The sequence below is a fragment of the Brassica oleracea genome, chromosome C5, assembly GCF_000695525.1.
Source record: "Brassica oleracea var. oleracea cultivar TO1000 chromosome C5, BOL, whole genome shotgun sequence".
NCBI lineage: Eukaryota > Viridiplantae > Streptophyta > Magnoliopsida > Brassicales > Brassicaceae > Brassica > Brassica oleracea.
Window position 1 is genome coordinate 17,367,056 of NC_027752.1, and position 8,870 is coordinate 17,375,925.

At 39.3% G+C, this 8,870-nt stretch overlaps 1 long non-coding RNA gene across 4 annotated transcripts; it reads right to left on the reverse strand.

The window, feature by feature from the left end:
- Positions 1-232: 232 nt before the first annotated feature.
- LOC106293709 lies at positions 233-1,706 on the reverse strand. Of its 4 annotated transcripts, none has more exons than XR_001260605.1 (5): positions 1,571-1,706; positions 1,280-1,359; positions 1,059-1,168; positions 533-785; positions 233-398 (listed from the first exon to the last, which is right to left on the reverse strand). It is a non-coding gene; the product is annotated as an uncharacterized LOC106293709 (long non-coding RNA). The 4 variants fall into 4 exon arrangements; XR_001260606.1 differs by having other exon boundaries at positions 234-398; positions 1,059-1,149; XR_001260604.1 differs by having other exon boundaries at positions 1,059-1,359.
- Positions 1,707-8,870: the final 7,164 nt, after the last annotated feature.

Consider the following 8,870-nt stretch of genomic DNA (forward strand, 5'->3'; position numbering starts at 1 on the left):
ATAGATCTACACTATATTGAAGGATTATGGACTTCAAAATATCCAAAAAATTCAAGTTTTGGAACAGTTCCGTACAATCAACCGAATTTAGCATAATCGCCACGGTATGTTCCCGTGCAGCGTATAACCGCCGCGTTTTCGGCAGCGTTAACCGCGTTTTCGAACAAGGGTTTTATCTAGTGTCGTGGCAAAAGAATTGTTAATACATGAACACTTGCCAACAGAAAAAAACAACAAATCAAATGACCAAATATTTAAGATTAGCATAACAATATCATAGTGTCATTACAAAATATAGGACTAATCAAATGTTAACAACAATGAACTTAACCGCTTGGAGAAGTGTTGTTAAACAACAATGAACTTAACCGCTTCAGTGATCTTCTGTGCAAGTTTGTCTGCAATAAGAGAAGAGAGACAAAACCACAATTAGCCTTCTGATTCAGAAATGAGAGAAGAGAAAAAACTACAATTAGATACGGTGTTTGAAAGAGAATCATAGGCTGTCAAACAGAGTAGAATGAGAGAGTACCTGTGAAGTCAAGGATGCGTGTCATGATTGGTATGGAGAACTCTGATGAAAAAGTATTGGACTTGTCTGTGACTCTCTGGATGCTTTATATGCCAGTGATATAGCTGTGGAGCAGCTTGTCCTGAGTCGCTTAGGAAAACTTGACTTCTTTATTTGCTTCGAACTCAAGAAGCATAGCTCCCTAGAACCTGACTCCTTTATTTTATTTAGTAGAGAGATTCTTCTATGGAGAGCATTGACACAGGTTCACGATCTGCAAAAAAGGGAAAATTATCAATAACTGCCTACTAAGGTGGTTGAAATCAGATAGAAAACAAGGGGCACAAGATAAACAACTAAAAACATCTGGGTCAGAATTGAAGCCATTTGAATCACTAACGGCAAGGGCAGCAAAGACAAGTATAATCCTTGGAACTATGGTACCGGTTACTGTAAAACAAACTCAAAGGAAACTAACTGTTACTCTTATAGATAAAAAAGGTAGAGACTTTAGGATTTAATCTTGTTAAAAATGTTCACAGCTTACAACGTGATACAAGGCGACTGAGAAGATGCTCATCGAGCTTTAAGGTTGAGGAAAGCAGCCACTATTTTCTGAAGCTCGAACCTTCTTTTAACTGAATATAAAGCATCTTGCTAATATATAAAATTGTCAAATTTCCAATCAAACACACTATAAGAAATACTTTTGAGACCGAAACAAACTAAATATGAATCGTACGAACACTTGATCTAAGAATTAAAAACCTTAGGGTGTGTACTTGTGAGCATCTTTGCCGAGAGAACTGGGAGGCTTCTTCTTCCTTAGAGAAACGGTGCAGAGACGTCTAAGAGAAAAAGATAAGAAACAAAATAATTTTGGATATACAGAGACGAAGGAGAGAAACTCGAAATCAAACTGAAACCCTAATCGAGACACATTGATACATAAACAGATAGTCTACAAAATCGAAACCCTATAACACAAAGGGATAGTGAGGAAAAATCGAAACCCTAATCAAAAAACCCAAATCAAAGAGGGGGGTATGCAAAACGTACCCAGGAGATTCAACTTCGGTGGCCATGGACGACGACGATTATAGGTTTTTCCGGTGTGAGCCATGAAGAAAGGACCAGATAACATGACCGAGAAGAAGACACTGAGTTTCGAGAGAAAGTTTAAGAGTTTGGTCTTTTTTTGTTCTGTCGTAACACTTAAGCGGTAACAAGTTTTTGGACTAAAATATTCTGGAGCTAACCCTGAAAATACTTGGGAGGGAAATGAAAAAAAAAATAAAGGTAATTATTGGAGTAAAAAATACTTAAGAAGGGAAATGTGTTGAGGTAAAATAACTAATGGAGTGAAATAAAATTTGTGATGTTAAACATTAAAAAAAATATTTATAATAACCAAATTTATACATTTTTAATTGTCTAATATAAACTTCTAACCAATTTAAATTTACTAACCAAGTTTTTATATTTTTAACAACCTTTTAGATAAACTTATTACCCTAAACCACAAGCCCTAAAATCTAAACTCTATACCATAATCCCTAGCAAAAGTTATAACCAAATATTTTCACAAATTTATATATTTTTAATAATGTAATATTAATTTCTAACCAATTATAGTTTACTATGTTTTTGATAACTTTTTAACAATAAATCATTCAACTCTTAACCCTAAACCACAGTCCTTAAAATCAAAACCTATACTATAATCTCTATCTCAAGTATCAACTAAACAAATAAGCGCAAAAAGTAAAATATTTCAAACATATAACACAATTACACAATATCTTAATTAAAACATTACTAGTTTCAAACTTTCAATCATACATCACAAATGCAAATTTCAAACATATAACACATACATATCAATTAGACACATATATATTTATAACCAGAGAATGCCTATGGATCATACTTGTAGCTAGATAGCTATAGATCGCAACAAATTAGCTACGAACTTATCATTTTTTCTGTTTTGTCGCTATCCGTTGCAACTGTCGTCGCTAATAATTATGGCTACGGAAATGTCTTCGCCAGTCCTTTGCTATTTTTAATGATTCTTGTGGTGGATGGCTAGTGTGGCCCGTGATACAAAGCCCAGGACGCCCATGAAGGTGACCGGCTCTCCTGTCAGTCGCAGCTCTGTTCCATCAACGAAGAAGAAGAAAGGAGCGAGAAGCCCTACGTCGATTAGTGTCTCGCTGAGACAGCGTAACCTGATGTCAGGGCTTGGGTCTCCTAAGGCTTTTGGAGCAGGACATGGGCTGAGTGGAACAAAAGCAGACCAGTTAGGTCCATCTCTTTCAGTGGACCAGAAAAAACCCAGAAACACACAAGACAAACAACGCTAAAGTGGCGAGTGGCATGCCACCGAAAATCCCGTGATGAATAATATCGCTTGGAATTGTCAAGGAGCTGGTGCTTCTTTGACTAAGAACATCTCAATGAACTATTTCACTGCTTTCTTCCTAGATTTTTATTTTTATCGGAGACAAAAAACAATCGATCCTTTTTGCAAGATGTGCAAGTTTCTTTTGGTTACGATCAAATTTACACCGTCGATCCATGTGGTCATAGCAGGGGTTTAGCTCTTTTTACATGGATGACCCAGCTGTTTCTATTTTGTAGGCGGATAAACATATGATTGATATCAAATCTACTTTTGAAGGACATGCTATCTATATAAATTTTGTTTATGGTGATCCAGTTATTAAAAATCGTGATTTAGTTTGGGAATGACTAACACGTATGAGTTTAAACCAGAGCCAAGCATGGTTTATGATTGGTGACTTCAATGAAATTACGGGTAATCATGAAAAAAGAGGCGGAAGGAGGAGACCAGAAAACACATTCCTCCCTTTCCGTACCATGTTGGATAATTGTGGAATCATAGGATTCCCATATAAAGGAAAATATTTCTCGTGGGTGGGAAAAAGACGCTCGGGAAAGGTGAAATGCAAACTAGACATAGCAGTTGCAAATGAAGAATGACACTCGCTCTTCCCGGCTACAAATGTGGAATTTTTCCAGCTTTGAGGATCATATCATAGACCGGTGCTAGCACGTATACGATCTATATACAGAAGATCGAGAAAAAAGTTTTAGATTTGACAAAAGATGCTTGTGGAGACCAAGATTTATAGAGGCAATTGTCTCAGGTTGAGGCCATTTCAGTGAAGTCCACGATATGGACTTTCACCATAAAGTGGCCTCCTGCCGACAAAATATAATCTCTTGGAAAAAGAATAACCCGACAAATTCGGCAAAACTGATTGAGGAGCTAAAAAGTAAGATTGATCTAGCCTAAGAGGATGATCATACTACTCTTGAGGAACTAGAAGACCTCAGATCCCAACTTATCAACGCCTTTCGGGATGAGGATCAATATTGGCAGCAGAAAAGTAGGACGAAATGGCATAGAGCAGGTGACAGAAATGTTGAGATGAAGCAATAAAGATCAAGAGATGAAGAACCAGAAGTTGTGGAGATAAGAAGAGGAGAAGCATTTGAATCAATTCGTACAAGGTTCCTTAGAAGTGGCTTCGAAGGCAAGTAAAAGAGTGGGCGGATTCAAATACATTGCCATCAGTCTCCATAAGGTCTGGAGGAGTTTAAACAAGTGGGAGCAAGTGGATGGAGCCGTTGGAGCGTAAGGACAACACAAAGTCACATGTTGAGCTAAGGATGGAAGAGAAAGAGGAGATGTCACTTTCATAATACATCCGAGAGTGACTTGTTCCTGATCTTGTCTACAATTACTTATTAGTTCCTTTTGTCTTATTTTCTATCCTTGTATCTATTTATGTAACATGTCCAAGATCTAAATCAGTAAGGGAATAAGAGATTTCTCCTTCTTACCCTCTCAATTTGCAACATACTCTCTCTCTCTCTCATTCTTATTCTTATGTTTCTCACTTAATCTCTTCACACAATCAGATAATAAATCACTAAATCTCACATGTATCAGAGCACTAAGCTCTTGAAACCTATTACTTCCGCAAATCTTTCACTCTGATTATTTCTTTTTCACAAATCTTTTCTATTTTCTCTCACTGTTCTTGAACTGTTCTTGAGCTGTTCTTGATGGATTCAGGGAAAAACTCAAAAATGGTTGTGATTCCGGTTACTCTTAAGGGAACTAACTATCTGTTGTGGGCAAGGCTTGCTAAAACAGCTCTTGGAGGCAGAGGCTTCTGGGATATAGTTGAAGAAGGCAAGAACCCAAAGAAAACCACCCTAGGAGAGGATGGTAAAGAAATTGTGGTAATTGAGGCTAGTGACAAGAAGAAGAATCAAGAGGATCTCATGGTGCTGTCCATCCTTCAGTCTAGCCTTGATGCTTCACTCCAGGAAGCTTATGGCTACTGTGAAACTTTCAAAGACCTATGGGATACACTCAAGAAGGTGTATGGCAACCAGTCTAACATCGGTAGGTTGTTTAAAGTCAAGAGGGCTATCAATACTCTCAGTGAAGAGGACAATGACTTTGATAAACACTTTGGGAAGTTCAGATCTCTGTGGGCCGAGCTAGAGATGCTGAGGCCAGGGAATATTGATCTGGATGTGTTGAATGAAAGGAGAGAACAAGATAATGTGTTTGCACTGCTCTCTACTCTCAACCCTTGGTACAATGATCTAATCAAGCACATCCTAAGAGACAAGGAACTCCCATCCCTTGAAGAAGTTTGTGCTCAGATTCAAAAAGAACAAGGATCAGTGGGGCTCTTTGGAGGCAAGCGGGACTTGGTTCTAGCAAACCAAGCTGAAGGAGTTTCAAATAAAGGCACCTACAAGACTGAAGACAAGAAGGTGTGGATCTGATACCATTGCAAGAAGAAAGGCCATGGAAAGGACAAGTGCTGGATCCTCCATCCTCACCTCAAGCCGCAGAAGTTCAGATCCAAATACATTGAGGCAAGAGCCAACTTCTCTGGTGACATGGGTGAGCCATCTGCTCCAGCAACCATGCGCTCTGCTCCAGAAGGTGGTGAAGGCAAAGCCCTAGCTTCCAGTAGCAATCTGACCTTGAGAAACAATCAAGATGAAGCCATCAGACGTTCTGACATTGTCAAACTCCTCAAGGATAACTCTGGTAACACACTTGGTGCCTCTTTACATGCCTCTACTTGTGGTATCTTGTTGAATGCTTTAACTGAACCTAAAATTACAAAACCTTTAGTTATAGATTCAGGGGCAAGTCACCACATGATTAGTGATCTTAGCTTAATTAAAAACATTGTTCCTGCCCTAGGAAAAGTTATGATAACGAATGGAGAAAAAGTACCAATTAAAGGAGTAGGTGATCTTAGGCTATTTGATAAAGATTCTAAAGCTTTCTATATGCCTACCTCAAACCTGTTATCAGTCAAAAGAGCTACTAATAACTTGAATTGCAATGTTACCTTCACTCCTAATGATCTATAATTTCAGGATATTGAAACTAGTAAGTTGTTTGGCAAAGGTGTAACCAAGGGAGACTTGTACTTACTTGAAGACACTAAGCTATCAACCGATTTATTTTTTGCTCTAAATTCCATTTCTACTTTACCTAAAGATGTATTATGGCATGCTAGATTAAGGCATCTCCATTCTCATGCTTTGAACATCATGCTTCCTAGTATTTCCTTTAAAAGTGACTGTGAGGCTTGTATCCTAGGCAAACATTGCAAGACTGTGTTCTCTAAATCAAGTACTATTTATGAAAATTGCTTTGACCTAATTCACTCTGATGTATGGACTGCTCCATGCATATCTAGAGAACATCATAAGTATTTTATGACCTTTATAAATGAGAAATCAAAGTATATATGGATCACATTATTACAATCTAAAGATAAGGTCTTAGAAGCTTTCATAAACTTTCAAACCTATGTATCTAATCACTTTAATGCCAAGATTAAGATTTTGAGATCAGATAATGGAGGAGAATACACAAGCAATGCCTTCAAACAACACTTAGCCAAACATGGGATGATCCACCAAACTAGCTGTCCATATACTCCACAAAAAAATGGTGTAGCTGAGAGGAAGAATAGACATCTCATGGAGATGGCAAGGAGCATGATGTTTCATACCAGTGTACCCAAGCGATTTTGGGGAGATGCAGTCTTAACAGCTTGCTATCTAATAAACAGAATCCCAACCAAAGTCCTTCAAGATCAATCCCCTTATGAGGTACTTAACATATGCGTGTGTTTGGGTGTCTTTGTTTTGTTTTGATACCAGGAGAACAAAAAGATAAGCTGTCAGCCAAGAGCATAAAGACATTATTTATTGGGTACTCTTCTTACCAGGCTATAAGTGTTATGTACCAGAGACCAGGAGGGTCTTAATCTCAAGGGATGTGAAGTTTGTTGAATCCAGAGGCTACTATGATGGAAAGAGTTGGGAAGAGTTAGAAAATCTGTCCCAATCAACCTCAGATAGAGCTAACAATCTTAGGAGAGTAATGGAGAGACTTGGAATCAGTATACACCAAGAGAAAGTGGCCACTACACCTGAGGCGACCCCCCACCAATCCACTCCATCTACTGAAGCTGATACTGATGTGATTGAGATTCCTCACCTTGATCCTGAGGGGGACAATCAAGCTGAACAGAATCAGGAGTATTCAGCAAGTCATGATCAAGCTGAGCATCTTGCGCAAGAGGAGCAGGATGATCACACTACTCAAGAGGAGCCAGTAGTGATTGCAAGCCAGCGTCAGCCTAATAATGATCAAGTAACAACTGAAGACAGTAGTTTACAACTGGCCCTAAGAAGGAGTACTAAGATCAGAAAGCCTGTTGATTTAAACTGGAAGAACAACATAGTCTACTTTAACTCTCAAGCTGTAGCCCATCCTATACAAGCAGTGTGCTCTGTAGCTCATTATCCACAAGAACATGTGGTGTTTATTGGAGAATTGGATCAGGAATACATTCCAAGGTCTTATGAGGAAGCTATGGAGCATGGGGAATGGAAAGAATCAGTGGGCAGTGAGACTAATGCCATGATCATCAATGATACATGGTATGAAGCTGAACTACCTAAAGACAAGAGAGCTGTAACAAGCCGCTGGATCTTCACCATCAAGTACAATGCTGATGGGACAGTAGAAAGGCACAAGACAAGACTAGTAGCAAGGGGCTTCACTCAAACATATGGGGAGGATTACCTAGATACCTTTGCACCAGTTGTTAAACTCCACACCATAAGGATAATCCTATCTTTGGCAGTCAACCTAGAGTGGGATCTATGGCAAATGGATGTGAAGAATGCTTTCCTACAGGGAGAACTGGAAGATGAAGTCTATATGAGGTCACCTCCTGGCCTAGAACACCTAGTAAAGCCTGGAAATGTTCTTAGACTCAAGAAAGCTATTTATGGGTTAAAGCAATCACCTAGGGCCTGGTGTCACAAGCTCAGCACCACACTCAATGGAAGGGGGCTTTCCGAAATCTGAGGCAGATCATACTCTCTTCACACTCACCAGCAAGCAAAGAATTGTTGTGATCTTAGTATATGTGGATGATATCATCATCACAAGGAGTGACAAAGAAGGTATACTCCTAACTAAAGCTTTCCTTAGATCATCTTTTGATATCAAAGACCTGGGAGAGTTAAAGTACTTTCTAGGGATTGAGATATGCCGATCCAAGGAATGGCTATTCTTATCCCAAAGAAAGTACACACTTGATCTTCTGAATGAGGCAGGTGATCTAGGAGGGAGAGCAACCAAGACTCCACTAGAAGATGGATATAAGGTGCTGCGTGAGGGGGAGATTGAAGACAAGCCCTATGTATATGTTAAACACTATAGGAGAATGGTGGGAACGCTGATATACCTCACTATCACCAGGCCGGATGTATGCTTTGCAGTTAACTAAGTAAGCCAGCATATGCAAGCTCCCAGGATACACCATTGGAACATGGTTGAGAGGATCCTAAGGTACCTAAGAGAGGCGCCAGGGCAAGGAGAATGGATGGGATGCAACAAAAGCACATAGATAGTTGGGTATTGTGATGCTGATTGGGCAGGAGACAGAGTGGATAGGAGATCCACCACAGGCTATTGTACCTTTATTGGAGGCAATCTGGTCACTTGGAAGAGCAAGAAACAGAAGATAGTGTCATGCTCAAGTGTTGAAGCGGAATATAGGGTAATGAGAACGCTCACTAGTGAGTTGATCTGGATCAGAAACTTACTTCAAGACTTGGGTATAGAGACATCAACTCCAATCACCATGCATTGTGATAATCAAGCTGCAATACACATAGCATCCAACAGTGTGTTCCATGAGAGGACTAAACACATTAAGGTGGACTGTCATAAAGTTAGGCAAGCAGTGGAGCAATGAGCAAA